General features: G+C 39.0%; 1 long non-coding RNA gene across 2 annotated transcripts in view; it reads right to left on the minus strand.

Annotated features, from left to right (window-relative positions):
• Nucleotides 1–16,344, minus strand: part of LOC115031483 — an 88,227-nt gene that overhangs the window by 23,398 nt on the left and 48,485 nt on the right. Inside the window, exon 3 of one of the 2 annotated variants that reach the window (XR_003837101.1) lies at nucleotides 4,344–4,406. The exons of the other annotated variant lie outside the window; for it this stretch is intronic. This is a non-coding gene — a long non-coding RNA (uncharacterized LOC115031483). Of the gene's footprint in view, nucleotides 1–4,343; nucleotides 4,407–16,344 lie in introns of those variants that run through there. 2 annotated transcript variants of the gene reach the window in all.

Here is a 16,344-nt window from a genome sequence, read left to right on the forward strand (position 1 = left end):
ATTATTCACATCAAAATATGATGTATGTGGAGCATTTAATATGTGGATTGTTTTTTTCTATTTTTATGGTGGATCTTTTTTTATTCGCATTTAAAGTTTTATGCCCATTCCCAATTCTCTCCCAGAAAACCCTGTCCAATCTCCCCTCCCACTTGTCCTATGAGGATTTTCTTCACACACCCAATCCCACTACACAACCCTGGATTTCCCGTACATTGGGGCATATAGCCTTATCAGGAATAAGCCCCTCTACTCTGAATGAACCCTGACACAGAATTCTTCTGCTACTTATGAGGCTGGAAACATGGTTCTCTATTTGTGTACTCTTTGGTTGGTGGTTTAATTCCTGGGACATCTATGGGGCTACGTAAATTTGATAATATTGTTCTTGCTATAGGGATGCAAATCCCATTCAATACCTTCATGTGTGGTTTTAATGAGGTCATGGCATTTTCTGATGCATATAGAGCTGTAATATTATTTCTACCTTCAGGAAAACAGTTCTAAATTATACAGATTTTATGACAAAGACCTGGTCTCAAAAAATAGAATGAAAATATTGTGAAATCTTAGGACAACCTGAGAGAAGTGCATGTAGAAAATCTAGTAAACGACATCAAAATTATCACAGTAAACAATGCTTGCAATGTTGTATGCTTATGGCCATTAATGGTAACATGCTACCAGCATCACTGTCACAACACTGCTTTGATTGTGGGTATGGTAGTTTCTCTGACTGTTCATGACATGTAATTTTTCTTATACTCGATTCTCAAATGTTGAGGCCCTCTCTGCCATAGTGGTACCAACAGTGGCTGATCTAAAAACAAGAAAATTCCAAAATTTATCCCTAGTCTGAGTCACAAGCTAAAGATTGAATGTTGTATCTTCTTTGCAGAAGGCACAGCCCTGCATGACTGAGTCAAGAATTAGACAGCAGATCCCTGAATTTCACCTGTGGATTTGTTCCCTGTACAGGAACTAAAAGCCAAATTATCAGAGTATGGAGGCTCTTAAACAAACAAGCACTTTGCTTGGAGCTGTCCACTGGTCCATCGCATGTCAGGTCCAGAAAAACTCTTCCTAGTCTTTAGTAGCATACAGTCGGGCTTTGGTTATACCCAGGACCAGGTAAGTCCTGGAATATAGCCAGAAGCCTGACTGATAAAATCTTTCCCTGCAGACCAATTTATTTGCTCTCCTTGCTTCTGATTGATGTAGAATGTGCATGCAAATAGAGAATGGAATGAGATCCAATCAGGAGAGAGATCTCATATCTAGGCAGTGACATAAAAGCCTGCAGTTATCTTGGAGATCTCCATTAGTGTTGCTTATTCATACCTCACTCCCTCGACCCTAGTTTCCCAGAAGGAATTCTATAAACTGAGAGTGTACTGCAGAAAAAACCTCTTTTAACTTTTTTTCTCTGCACTGACTTACAGAAAAAGAAGTCAGTAGAACCTTGGTGATGGTCCTATTTCTGCCTCCTTCTGCCTAGCTTTAAGCTATTTGCCAGAAATGCAGTGTTTCTTTTTGAGCCCACTCATTGTAAGTTTCATCTTGTGTTTTTTGCTGCCTACTGACCAAGTGTGATGGGTCTTTGTCTCGTTTTCCAATTTATCTGTTACATGCTCTGTGTATAAACTTTCCTTAAAAATATAATACATATCCACAAAGAGGTGTTTGACTATTTAGTTTAATATTCAGCCCATGCCTAGCTCTACCTGTATTCAGGTGGTATTAAAAGCTGCAGTGTTCCATAAATCTGAAAAATAATAAATGCTACTGAGTGGTGAAACAATGCTTACATGCTATGATTATTCACATCAAAATATGATGTATGTGGAATATTTAATATGTGGATTTTTTTCTCTATTTCTATAGCGGATATTTTCTTATTCGCATTTAAAATTTTATGCCCATTCACCAATTCTCTCCCAGAAAACCCTGTCCAATCTCCCAGCCCATTGGTCATATGAGGATGTTCTTCACACACCAAAACCCACTACACAACCCTGGCTTTCCCTCACATTTTGGCATTTAGCCTTATGAGGAATAAGCCCCTCTTCTCTGAATGAACCCTGACTCAGAATTCTTCTGTTACTTATGAGGTTGGAGACATGGTTCTCTCCTTGTGTATTCTTTGTTTGGTGGTTTAATTTCTGAGACATTTATGGGGGCTACGTATAGTTGATAATATTGTCCTTTCTATAGGGTTGCAAATCCCATTCACTACCTTAATGTGTGGTTTTAAAAAGGCCATGGCATTTTCTGATGCATATAGAGCTGTAATATTATTTCTATCTTCATGAATAGATTAATCAAATAAAAGAGTTCAAAATTATACAGATTTTATGACAGAGACCTGGTCTCAAAAAATAGAATGAAAATATCGTGAAATCTTAGGACAACCTGAGAGAAAAGCATGTAGAAAATCTAGTAAACAACAACAAAAGTATCACAATAAACAATGGTTGCAATGTTGAATGTCTTTGGTAATTAATGGTAACATCCTACCAGAATCACTGTCACAACACTGCTTTGATTGTGGGTATGGTAGTTTCTCTGACTGTTAATCACATGTAATTTTTCTTATACTTGAATCTGGAATGTTGAGACCCTCTCTTCCATAGTGGTACCCAAAGTAGCTGATCTAAAAACATGAAAATGCCAAAATGTATCCCTAGTCTGTGTCACAAGCTAAAGATTGAATGTTGTATCTTCTTTGTAGAAGGCACACCCCTGCATGACTGAGGCAAGAAATAGACAGCAGATGCCTGAATTTCACCTGTGAAAAAGTTCCCTGTAATGGAACTAGGAGGCAAAGTATCAGAGTATGGAGGCTCTGAAACAAACACGCACTTTGCTTGGAGCTGTCCACTGGCTCCATCTCATGTCAGGTCCATATGTACTCTTCCTAGTCTTTAGTACCATACAGTTGGGCTTTGGTTATTCCCAGGACCAGGTAAGTCCTGGAATATAGCCAGAAGCCTGACTGATCAAATCCTTCCCTGCAGACCAATTTATTTGCACTCCTTGCTTCTGATCGATGGGGAATGTGCATTCAAATAGAGAATGGAATGAGATCCAATCAGGAGAGAAAACTCATCTCTAGGCATGGACAGCAGAGCCTGCAGTAACCTTGGAGATCTCTAGGCATTGCTGGTGATTCATACCTCATATGCTCCTCCCTGCCTTCCCAGAAGAAATGAAAAAAAATGAAAATGAAGGGCAGAAAACAAAAACTGTTTTACTTTCTCTTCTCTTCACTGACCAACAGAAAAATAACTCACTGAAAACTTTAGGGTGGTCTTATTTCTGCCTCATTGCCTAGCCTTGCCTTAAGCTATTTGACAGAGATGCTTTGTTACCTTTGAGCCTACTGACTGTCTGTCTTGAAATTTTTGCTGCCTACTGACCAATTGTATTGTGCCTTTGTCTCCTTTTCTAATGGATCTCTTGCATGCTTTGATTATAGCCTTTCCTTGAAAAAAATAGTATTTATACATGCTTCAAAGAGAATTGTTTTAATACCAAGTTTAATCTTCTACCCATTCCCTACTCCATGAGTACTCAGTTTGAATGAAATGCTGCAGTGTGGCATAAATCTGAAATATAATAAATGCAACTCAGTCTTGCAAACAATGTTTATGTGCTGTATTATTCACATCAAATATGGTGAATGAAAAACCTTTAAAGTGTGGTATTGTTTTCTATGATTTGGTCTTGGATTTTTTATATTTACATTTCAGATATTACACCCTTAACCTGATTCCTCCCCAGGAACCCTCTGGGAAATCTTATATCAGTATACTACCATACCAAATTACACACACAATACTGCCTCTCCTGCCTTGGAATTCTCCTAGAATGGGTCATAAAGCTTTCTCAGGACTAAGGGCCTCTCCAGTGATTGATTCCTGGCAATGCTTTCCTCTGCTACCTATTAGCATGATTACGTAGGTCCCTCCTTATTTACTCTTTTTGATGGTTTAGTCCCTGGGTCTTCTGGGAGGGTGCGTCTGGATAATTGATCTTTTTCTTCTTTCTATAGGGTTGCAAACCACTTTCAATTACTTAATGTGTGGATTTAAAGAGGCCATAGCATTTTCTGATGCATATAAAGCTGTTATCTTATTTATACATTCAGGAATGTATTAATCAAATAAAACAGTTCAAAATTATTCAGTTTTTATGACAGAGCCTGATCTCTAAAGATAGAATGAGAATATGAAGATATATTAGGAGTTCAGGTATCCACAAGTGCAAGCTCACTAAGAAAATTAATGTTTCTATTTCTTCCTTTACCTTGTGTAATTCCTAGGTAGAGGTGATCAGGTAATCATGTATTGATTTCCCTAAATGGCTCATGACTCTCCAGAACTTTAAGGTAGCAAAGGATTGACCTGGGAAGAAAGCATGTACAAAATCTGGTAACCAATAATAAAACTATCACAATAAACAGTGGTTGTAATGTTGAATGTCTTTGCCCATTAATGGTAACATGCTACCAGCATCACTGACCCAAAAGTGCTTGGTATCTGGGTATGGTTATTTCTTTGTCTGTCATTTACATCTCACTTTTCTTATATTCCAAGGGAGTATGTTGAAGGCATAGGCTGCCATATAGGTTCTCCCAGTGACTTATCTAAGAATATAGAAGTGTCAAAAATACCTAGTCTTTGTCACAAGCTGAATACTAAATATTATATCCTTTGTGCAAAGGCACATCCCTGAATGATTTAGGCAAGAAGTGGGCAGAAAAAGCAGATACGTGAATTTTACATGTAGAAACCTTCCCAGTACAGGAACTAGAAGCCAAGTAATCAGAGCATGGAGGCTTTGAAACAAATAAGCACTCTTCTTGCAGCTTTCCACAGTCTCCATCACCTGTCAGTTACAGAAGCACTCTTCCTTTTCTTTAGTAGCATCCAGTCGGGATTTGATTATACCCAGGACCAGATAAGTCCTGGAATATAGCTAGAAGCCTGACTGATCCAATCCTTCCCTGCAGACCAATTTATTTGCTCTCCTTGCTTCTGATTGATGGGGAATGTGCATTCAAATAGAGAATGGAATGAGTTCCAATCAGGAGAGAGATCTCATATCTAGGCATGGACAGCAAAGCCTGCAATTACCATGGAGATGTCCATCAGTGCTGCTGATTCCTACACCAACCTCCTCCTCGCTGGGTTCCCAGTTGGATGTAGAAGAAAATTATAATTGAATGGCAGAGGAAAAAACTGTTTTGCCTTCTCTCTGCACTGACTAACAGAATAAAAGTCAGTGGAACCTTGGTTATGGTCCTATTTCTCCATCCTTCTGCCTAGCTTTAAGCTATTTGCCAGATATGCACTGTTTCATTTTGAGCCCACTCCTTGGGTCTCATATCTTGCAATTTTTGCTGCCTCCTGGCCAATTGTGTTGTTCCTTTGTCTTGTTTTCCAAATCAACCTTTGCATGCTCTGTGTATAGGCTATCTTTGAATATATAATGTTCATCCGTGTATACACAATAAAGTGTTTGACTACTAATTTTAATATTATGCTCATTCCCTATTCAACCTGTACTCACTTTATCTGAAAAGCTGCAGTGTTGCATAAACCTGAAAAATATTACATACCACTCAGTTTTGAAAACATGCTTACATGCTATGATTGTTCACATCAAAATATGTTGTATGTGAAACATTCAATGTGTGGATTGTTTTCTATATTTCTATACCAGATATTTTCTTTACATTTCAAATGTTATCTCCCTTCCCCAATTCCCCCCACAAGAACACACTGTCCAATCCCCTCTACCACTGTTTCTATGAGAATGTTCACCCACCTACCTACCTACTCAATCCCAGCACTGCACCCTGGTATTCACCTAAATTGGGCCATCTAGCCTTGTCAGGAACAAAGTCCTCACCTCCCAGTAATGCCTGACAAAAGCTTACTCTGCTAAGTAAGGCTGGAGACATATGGAGACGTTCCCTGTACAGGAAATTGGAGCCAAAAATCAATGTATGAAGGCTCTGAAACAAATAAGCACCTTGCTTGGAGATGTCCGCTGGCTCCAACTCCAGTCAGTTACAGAAGCACTCTTCCTTGTCTTTAATGCCATACAATTCCAAGACCTGATATGTCCTAGAATATAGCCAGAAACTTGATTGATCAAATCCTTAGCTGCAGACACATTTATTTGCTCTCCTTGCTTCTGATTGATGGTGAATATGCATTCAAATAGAGAATGGAATGAGATCCAATCAGGAAAGAGGTCTCATATCCAGGCATGGAAAGCAAAGCCTGCAGTAACCATGGAGATCTCCATCAGTGCTGCTAATTCATACCTCACAACCTCCTCGCTGGATTGCCAGAAGGAAGGAGAAAACTTGAAGGTAGACATAAAAAAAATTGTTTCACCTTTTTCTCTCTACACTGTCCAACAGAAAAACAAAATCAGTAGGATCTTGGGGATGTTCCTATTTTTGCCACGTTCTGCCTAGCTTTAAGCTATTTGTCAGAGATGCTCTGTTTCTGTTTGAGCCACTCACTGTGTCTCTTATCTTGTAATTTTTTTCTGTCTGATGACCAGTTTTGATGTGCCTTTGCCTCCTTTTCCAATTCAACTGTTGCATGTTCTGTGGATAACCTTTCTTTGAAAATAAAATGTTTATCCGTGTATCCACAGAGTAGTGGTGTTTGACTACTTAGTTTAATATTATGCCCTTTCCCCACTCCACCTGTACTCAGATCATGTGAAAACCTGCAGTGTCCTGTAAATATGACAAATACTACATATAACTCGGTGTTGAAAACATGCTTACAAGCTATGATTATTCACATCAAACTATGGTGGATATGGAACATTTTATGTGCGGGCGTGTTTTCTATATTTTTATACTGGATATTTTCTTTATTTGCATTTCAAATGTTATACCCCTTCCCCAGAATACCCTGCCTAATCCCCCTCCCACTGCCTCTATGAGTATGTTCCCCCACCCAGCCACTCACCCAAATTTACCATTTCACCTTGGCATTCCCCTACATTGGGTCATGTAGCTTTCTCAGGGCCAAGGCCCTCTCTGCCTATTGATGCCTGACAATGCCTTCCCCTTCTACCTATGAGGCTGGAGACATGAGGCCCTCCATGTGTGTAGGGAAGTGGGTATGAATGAATAAAGGGGGTGGGAGAGAACCAGCGTCCCGTCAAAATTCTGGTGCTCTGGGTTGGCAGATGCAGAGGACTGCCACACACTCTCCATGCGGTCCTGGGTGGGTGTCTGGCTTGTGAAGCTATGGACCCAATCTGAAGGGTGTTGACAGGGGTCAGTCTGAGGTTTCTGGACCTCATGGAGGCCAGAGATAACAGGTGTTCAGTCTCAGATATCCCAGATGCAGCTGGACACCTCAGAAGAGCTGAGAATAAAGTGGGGCCCCAGTGGTGGCTGTCAGCCTAGGGGCAAAAGAGTAGGGCAGGGGGCGAGGAGGCAATGGGTGGTTCACAGGAAGGTGAGAGTCCTTGGTCTGGATTGTGGCTGGAGTAGAGGAAGGCCTTCTGGCAGGAGGTTAGACATGGCTCTTTAGGGGAAAGCCTCCCCCATCATTCTAGCATGGAGGGTTTTGATGACCAGAGAAATTTTATGGTTTATTGTTTATTGTAGAAAGGTAGAGAGAAAGAGAAAAGGGAGAGAGGAAAGTGGCTGACCATGGCCATGTAGAGAGAAGGAGGGAAGGGAGGGGAAAAGGAGAGCTAAAGATGAGAGTAAGAAACAGAAGAGCTTGAGAGATTGAGGAGGGGCTAAGCAACTTCTTTTATAGTTGGTTGGGCTACCTTGCAGTTGCCAGGTAACTGTTGGGAGGAGCATACAAGGCTATAGTCAGGTATGTATGGGAGTGGAGTCGAGCCAAACTGCCAGAAGCTTGGGGCTTTGTCTTTATGAATGATAGTCACAAAATTATGGAGTTGGAGGCTCTATGGTGTCAGGCATGAGAACATGGCTCAATGTTTGGTCCCGTGTAGAGTTTTCTACTGGGTTTCCAGAGCAAGCCTTGCTCAACCAAAACAGGCTGCCTTTCACAGTCCCACAAATGTGTACTCTTTGGTTGGTGGTTTAGTCCCTTGGACATCTTGAGGTCTGATTGGTTGATATTGTTGTTCTTCCTATTGGATTGCAAACCCCTTTCAATTCATTGATGTGTGGTTTTACAGAGGCCGTGGTATTTTCTGACACATTTAAAGTTGAAATATGATTAATATTGTCATGAGTTTATTAATCAAAGTAATACAGTATCATAATTATTCAGTATATAGTACAGAGAACTAATCTCTAAAGGCAGTATGAAAATAACATGAAATCTTGGGATTCCATGAATCAATAAGTACAAGGTCACAATGAAAATTAAGGTGTTCTTTTATTCCTTTACATGGTGTAATGCCAAGTTGGAGATAGTCAGGACATGATGTATTCATTTCCCTAAAGGGATCATGATTCTGCAGAGCTGTTAGGTAGCAAAGGACAGACATGGAATAAAACATGTAGGAAATCTAGTAAACTACAAAAACAATACCACAATGTACCGTGGTTGTATTTTTCAATGTCTTTGGCCATTAATGGTAACATGCTATCCGCATCACTGTCACACGACTGCTTTGATTCTGAGTATGGTAGTTTCTGTGTCTGTTAGTTACATCTGATTTTTCTTAGACTGGAAGATAGTATTTTGAGGCTATTTGCTGCCATAGAACTTCTCACAGTGACTGACCTAGGAATATAAAATGTCAGAAAATCCCTAGTCTGTGTCACAAGCTGAAGATTTAATGTTGTAAATTTACTGAAGGCACACCCCCACATGACTGAGGCAAGGAATGGACAGTAAAAGCAAATACCTGGATTTCACATCTTGAGTCCTTCCCAGAACAGGAACTAGGAGCCAAGGATTCAGAGCATGGAGGTTCTGAGACAAACCAGCACTCTCCTTGCAGCTTTCCACTTGCTCCATTTCCTTTCAGTTACAGAAGCACTTTTCCTTTTCTTTAGTACCTTTCAGTCGGGCTTTGGTTATACCCAGGACCAGATAATTCCTGGAATATAGCCAGAAGCCCGACTGATCAAATCCTTCCCTGCATACAAATGTATTTTCTCTCCTTGCTTCTGATTGTTGAGTAATATTCATTCAAATAGAGAATGGAATGAGATACAATCAGGAGAGTGATCTCATATCTAGGCCATGACATCGAAGCCTCCTACATCAGTGCTGCTGATTCATCTCTCTCCCCTTCCTCTCTTGGATTCCTGCGTGATGCAAAAAAATCTAGAGTGAATTGAAGGAAAAGCTTTTTTACCTTTTATTCTGTCTCATAGACAAACTGAAAAATTACTGGATACCTGGGGCTGTTCCTATTTCTGGCTCCTTCTGCCTAGATACATGCAATTTGCCAGAGGGCCTCTGATTATTTTCTGAGACTTCTGAATATGACTCTCATCTTGCAATTGGTGCAGATTGCTAAATAATTGTGAGGTAACTTTGTCAGCTTTCTCAACTGTTTATATTGTGTGCTCTCATTATAGCTTTTCTTCATACATTCATATCTAATAATGTATCTTTCAAGACATGTTGGAACACTTAGTGCAATGTTCCAACTGTGTCTTCTGCCACATATACTGTTTGCCTGAAGAAACTCTGGAATATCTTCCTGAATCTGGACAAATCTTAGAGGAATTCATCTTTTAATACTATGTTTATATATTCTGGAAAGTCCTAGCAGTGTGTCCTAACATGGTATATGTGGACCAGTTAATCTGTGGTTGCAAAGATACCATGGAACTTTGTGAATCATATACAATTGTAAATTATTTACTACTGTCAGGAAAAATATAGTCAAATGAGTAAAATTTCACAAATATCTATGATGTACCACAAAGACCTGCTTGTTAAACACAAAATGCAAATAACATGAAAAGACTAAGTCTCTTGCTATTCACTAGTATAAAAACAAAATGAAAATTACTTTGTCCAGTTCCTTATCAGTATGAAAATCTAAGATATAGATAATTAGGAAAAGATGCATGTATTTCCCCAAAGGGATCAAACACCACTGAAGTGTTATTTCGAAAAGTACTGACATAGAAGAATAAACATGCTAGAGAAAATTGTAATTGACGAAGGACAATAAAGTTGTAAACAAAGGTTGGGTTGTTGAACATCTGTAACCATTAATAGCAACATGCTGCCAGCATCAGTGTCCCAAGAGTGCTTGTTTTCTGGGTATGGTAGGATCTCTTTCTGTTAGTTACATAATGAATTTTTAAAGAGTCCAAGTATTTCTCACATTGGGTGCCCTAAGGATGTAAAATGCCGGACCATTCCTCGTCTCTGTCACTAGCTGAGGCTTGAAATCCAGAATCTTCTTTGCAGAAGAAACAGCTCTGCATGACTGAGTCAAGAAAGACATACCTCAAATATGATACTTGAATTACACATAGGGTGACAGTTCCTGTACAGGAGGCAAAGAATCAGAAACAATCACTGGTTTCCTCTGACACTGTCTCCTGTCAGTTACAGTATACTCCTTTCTCTTTTGCACCATACAGTCAGGCTTGGCTATACCAGATAGACCTGGAATATAGCCAGCAGCCTGACTGATCAAATCCTTCTGTACAGAGAAATTTATTTGCTCTCCTTGCTTCTGATTGATGGAGATTTTGTATTCAAATGGAGAATGGAATCAGATCCAATCAGGAAAGAAATCTCATATCTAGGCATGGACATAAAAGTCTGCTGTAACCTTTTAGATCTCCATTAGAGCTGCTGATTCATCCCTGCCCATTTCATGTGTTCCCTGAATGAAGCAAAAAATCAAAAGTGTATGGCAGGTAAACTGTTTTTTGCCTTCTTTTGTGTCCACATTGACCCACAGAGAAACAAATCAGTGACATGTGATGTATGATCCTATTTATGGCTCCTTCTGCCTAGATCTAAGCCATTTGCCTAAGAGACTTATTTTGTGTGTGAACCTTTCTGACAACGAATCTTATCTTGCAATTATTCCTCCCAGCTGACTGATAATGATGTGCCTGTTTCTACCTCTCCCAGTGAATCTGTTGTATGCTCTTCTTAAATAGCACTCACTAAAACATTCATGCTTAGTAGTGTATCCTCAATTACATGCTTGGATTCCAATGTAAAATATTCTGTCCAGGCCCTGTACATCATGTAATTAATTTTTAAAAACAAAACAAAACAAAAAAATAAAAAACAAACAAACAAACAAACAAACAACAACTCAGTAGTGTCTTTAAAAAACACCATAATATTATTAAGAATTCAATTTTGAAAACAATTATATGCTGTAGATATTCCCAAGAGTATATCATGTGTATGGAACATTGTACGTGTATTTCCAATGACACACAGAGATTTTCTGAAACATATACTGTCGCAAGGTTTTTACTATTCACAGCAATACCTATTCACAGACAGTTACATAGTTTCTTAAATATCTGAGATGTATAATGGAAACCTGATTGCTAAAAATAGTTTTGTAGTACAAAGACATAATGAAAATCACTGTATACATTTCTTAAAAAAAAAAAAAAAAACCACGATTTAATACAAAGCTGGATGCCATCAGGCCAAAATGTATTAATTTCCCCAAACAAATCAAACACTCCTGAACTGTTAGAAAGAAGTTTCTGACATGAAAAAATAAACATCTTAGAGTATCTTGTAATACCCGAAGTCCATTAACAGTGTAAACAAAGGTTGGATTGTTGAACATCTGTGACCATTAACAGCAACAGCCTGCCAGTACCAGGATCCAAAGAGTCCTTATTTTCTGGCTATGGTAGGATCTCTGTCTGTTATTTACAAATTGAATTTTTAGAGAGTCTAAGTTTGAACCTTGAATACATTCGCTGCCATAGTTTTCCTCACAGTGGGTACCCTAAGGATATAAAATGTCTGAACACACCTAGTCTTTGTTACTTCCAGAAGTTTGAAATCAAAATCTTCTTTGCATAAGACACAGCTCTGCATTACTGAGACAAGAAAGACACACCCCAAAAGTGATACCTGAATTTCACATAGGGTGACAGTTCCCTGTACAGGAATCAGGAGTACAGGAATTGTAGAATGGAGGCTCTGAAACTATCACTGCCTTTGACAGTTTCCAATGATCCTGTCTCCTGTCAAATCTGGAAGAATACTTCCTTTTCTTTTGTACCATACAGTCAGACTTTGGTTATGCCCAGGTCCAGCTAAGTCCTGGAAAATAGCCAGGACCCTGATTGATCAAATTCCTTCCTGCAGGCTAATTTATTTTCTCTCCCTGCTAATGATTGATGGAGTTTGTGCATTCAGATAAAGAACGGAGTCAAAACCAATTAGAAGAGATATCTCATATCTATTCATGGACATCAAAGCCTGCTGAAATCTGGAGATCTCCATTAGAGCTGTTGACTCATCTCTTCCCCTCCTCGCTGTGTTTGGAGGCAAGAGCAACAAAACCAACAGGTTATGGTAGAAAAAAACATTCTTTTACCTTCCTCTCTGTCTATATTGACCCACAGAAAACAAATCAGTAGTATCTGGCAGATGAATCTATTCCTGGCACACTGTACTTGATAACTTGTCACTTAACATGAACTCTCATTTTCTTTCAGTGCCTTCCAGACTTTGACACTCATCTTTCAAATGCAGCTACGTTCTGACTATGAGGTTCCTCTGTCTACACTGACATACAGCATAGCAAGTTATTTTTTCCTTTGTGCTGATCCTATTCCTGGCTCTTTGGCCCTTGATCCTAACCACTTATCTGGGAATCTAATTCTGTTGGAGTATTTCCTTTTTATTTATTTGAGGGCATGCATAATTCTAAAAATCATATAACTTTAATAATGGGAAGTTTCCATAATGCATAATAATACTTGCATGAGGAATTGTGTATATACCATGCAGGAAATTTTGGGTCTGTGTTATCTCACTCAGTATGATATTTTAAGCTCCATGCATTTGCATGCAAAATTCATGATATCCTAGTATTTTGTTGTTTGTTTTGTTTATTTTTAATTAATTCATTTTTACAGTGCAAATTTTATTCCCTCCACCCCCATCCACCCTCCAATGTTCCCACATTCCCATACCATCTCTGAACCCCCTGTCTACTCATGGATGTCCATAGCACCCAGCAGACCAGACATCTAAACTCCCTGGGGCATCGAGTCTCTTGAGGGTTAGTTGCATCATCTCTGTATGAACACAGACCCAGCAGTCCTCTACTGAGTATGTGTTGGTATCCTCATACCAGCTGGTGTATGTAGCCTGGTTGGTGGTCTAGTGTTTGAGAGATTTCGGGGGTCCATATTAATTGAAAATGCTGGTCCTCCTACAGGATCACCCTTCTCTCCTTTCTTTCTTTCTTTCTTTCTTTCTTTCTTTCTTTCTTTCTTTCTTTCTTTCTTTCTTTCTTTCTTTCTTTCTTTCTTTCCTGTCTTTCTTCCTTCCTTCCTTTCTTTCTTTTCCATTTTTTATTAGATATTTTCTTCATTTACATTTCAAATGATATCACAAATGTCCCCTATACACTCCCCCACCCAGCTCCCCTACCCACCCACTCCCACTTCTTAGCCCTGGTGTTCCCCTGTACTGGGGTGTATAAAGTTTGCAAGACCAAGAGGCCTCTCTTCCCAATGATGACCAACTAGGCCATCTTCTGATACATATGCAGCTAGAGACACGAACTCTGGGGGTACTGGTTAGTTCATAATGTTGTTCCAACTATAGGGTTGCAGACCCCTTCAGTTTCTTGGGTACTTTCTCTAGCTCCTTCATTGGGGACAATTTGTTCCATCTAACGGATGGCTGGGAGCATCCACTTCTGTATTTGTCAGGCACTGGGAGAACCTCTCAGGAGACAGTTATATCAGACTCCTATTAGCAATATCTTGTTGGCCTCTGCAATAGTGTCTGCATTGGTGGTTGTTTATGGGATGGATCCCCAGGTGGGGCAGTCTCTGGATGGTCGTTCCTTCATTCTCTTCTCTGAACTTTGTCTCTGTAATGAAAGAAGTTGTTTGAAGAAAACTCATAGCTCTGAGTGCCTCCAAAATGAAGCTAGAGAAGGCATACACTAGCAGCTTGACAGCACACCTAAAGGCTGTAGAACCAATGGAAGCAAATTCAACAAAAAGGAGTAGAGAGCAGGACATAATCAAACGCAGGGCTGAAATCAACCAGTGAGAAACAAAAAGAACTATAAAAAGAAGAAACCAAACCAGGAGATGGTTGTTTGAGAAAATCAACAAGATAGATAAACCCTTAGCCAGACTACCTAGAGGGCACAGGGACAGTATCTTAATTTAAAAAATCAGAAATGAAAAGAGAAACATAACAACAGAACCTGAGGAAATAAAAAAAAATCCTGAGATCCTACTGCAAAAGCTTATACTCAACAAAACTGGAAAACCTGGATGAAATGGACAATTTTCTATATTGATACCAGGTACCAAAGTCAAATCAGGATCAGATCAATGAATTAAACAGTCCCGTATTCCCTAAAGAAATAAAAGCAGTCATTAATAGTCTCAAAAAAAGCCCAGGACCATATGGGTTTAGTGCAGAGTTCTATCAGACCTTCAAAACAGACCTAATTCCAACTCTCCTCAAACTATTCCACAAAATAGAAACAGAGGTACTCTACCATACTCATTCTATGAAGCCACAATTACCCTGACACCTAAACCACACAAACCCTCAACAAAGAAAGAGAAGTTCAGACCAATTTTCCTTATGACTATCAATGCAAAAATGCTTAATAAAATATTTGCAAACCGAATCCAAAAACAAATCGAAAAGATCATCTGTCATGATCAAGTAGGCTTCATCCCAGGGATCCAGGGATGGTTCCAAATATGGAAATCCATCAATTAAATCCACTATATAAAGAAACTCAAAGACAAAAACCATATGATCGTATCATTAGATTCTGAGGAAGTGTTTGACAGAGTCTGACAGCCATTCATGATAAAAGATTGGAAAAATTAGGAATTCAAGACCCACACCTAATACAATACAAGCAATATATAGCAAACCAGTAGCTAACCTCAAACTAAATGGAGAAAAACTTGAAGCAATCCCACTAATATCAGGAACTAGACAAGTCTGCCCACTTTCTCCCTACCTCTTCAATATAAAACTTGAAATCCTAGCCAGAGCAATTAGCAAGCAAAAGGAGACCAAAGAGATAAAAGTTGGAAACAAAGAAGTCCAAATATCACTATTTACAAATAATATGTCAGTATCTATAAGTGACCCAAAAAATTCCACCAGAGAACTCCTAAACCTGATAAAAAAAAAAAAACCTCCAGAATTAGTGGTCTTTCTCTACACAAAGGATAAACAGGCTGAGGAAGAAATTAGGGAAACAATTCTCTTCACAATAATCACAAATAATATAAAATACCATGTTGTGAATCTAAGGTAGTGAAAGATCTGTATGACTAGGATGTCAAGTCTCTAAAAAAAGAAATTGAAGATCTCAGAAGATGGAAAGATCTCCCATGCTCATGGATTAGCAGGACTAATATAGTAAAAATGTCTATTTTGCAGAATGGAATCTACAGATTCAATGTAATCCCCATCAAAATTAGAACTCAATTCTTCACAGAGTTAGAAAGGGCAATTTGTAAATTCATCTTGGATTAAAAAAAAAAAACAAAAACAAAAACAAAAACAAAAAAACTATTCTCAACAATAAAAGAACCTCTGCTGGAATCACCATGCCTGACCTCAAGCTATACTACAGAGCAATTGTGATTAAAACAAAATTGCATGTTACTGGTACAGCAACAGAGAGGTAGGTCAATGGAATAGAACTGAAGACCCAGAAATGAACCAACATATCTATGGTCACTTGATCTTTGGAAAAAGGGGCTAAAACCATCCAGTGGAAAGAAGACAGCATTTTCAACAAATGGTGCAGAATCAACTGGCAGTTATCATGTAGAAGAATAAAAATTGATCCATTTTTTCTTTTTTATTAATACATATTTTTATATACAGATTTCAAATTTCAAATGCTACCCTGAAAGTTCCCCATACCCTCCCCCCCACACACTCCCCTACACACACACTACCACTTCTTGGCCCTTGTGTTCCCCTGTACTAAGGTATATAAAGTTTGCAAGACCAATGGGCCTCTCTTCCCAGTGATGGTTGACTAGGCCATCTTCTGATACATATGCAGCTAGAGACACAAGCTCCAGGGGTATTGGATAGTTCATATTGTTGTTCCACCTTTAGGGTTGCAGATCTCTTTAGTTCCTTGGGTGCTTTCTCTAGTTCCTCCATTGGGGGC

Source organism: Mus caroli, chromosome 7 (assembly GCF_900094665.2).
Source record: "Mus caroli chromosome 7, CAROLI_EIJ_v1.1, whole genome shotgun sequence".
NCBI lineage: Eukaryota > Metazoa > Chordata > Mammalia > Rodentia > Muridae > Mus > Mus caroli.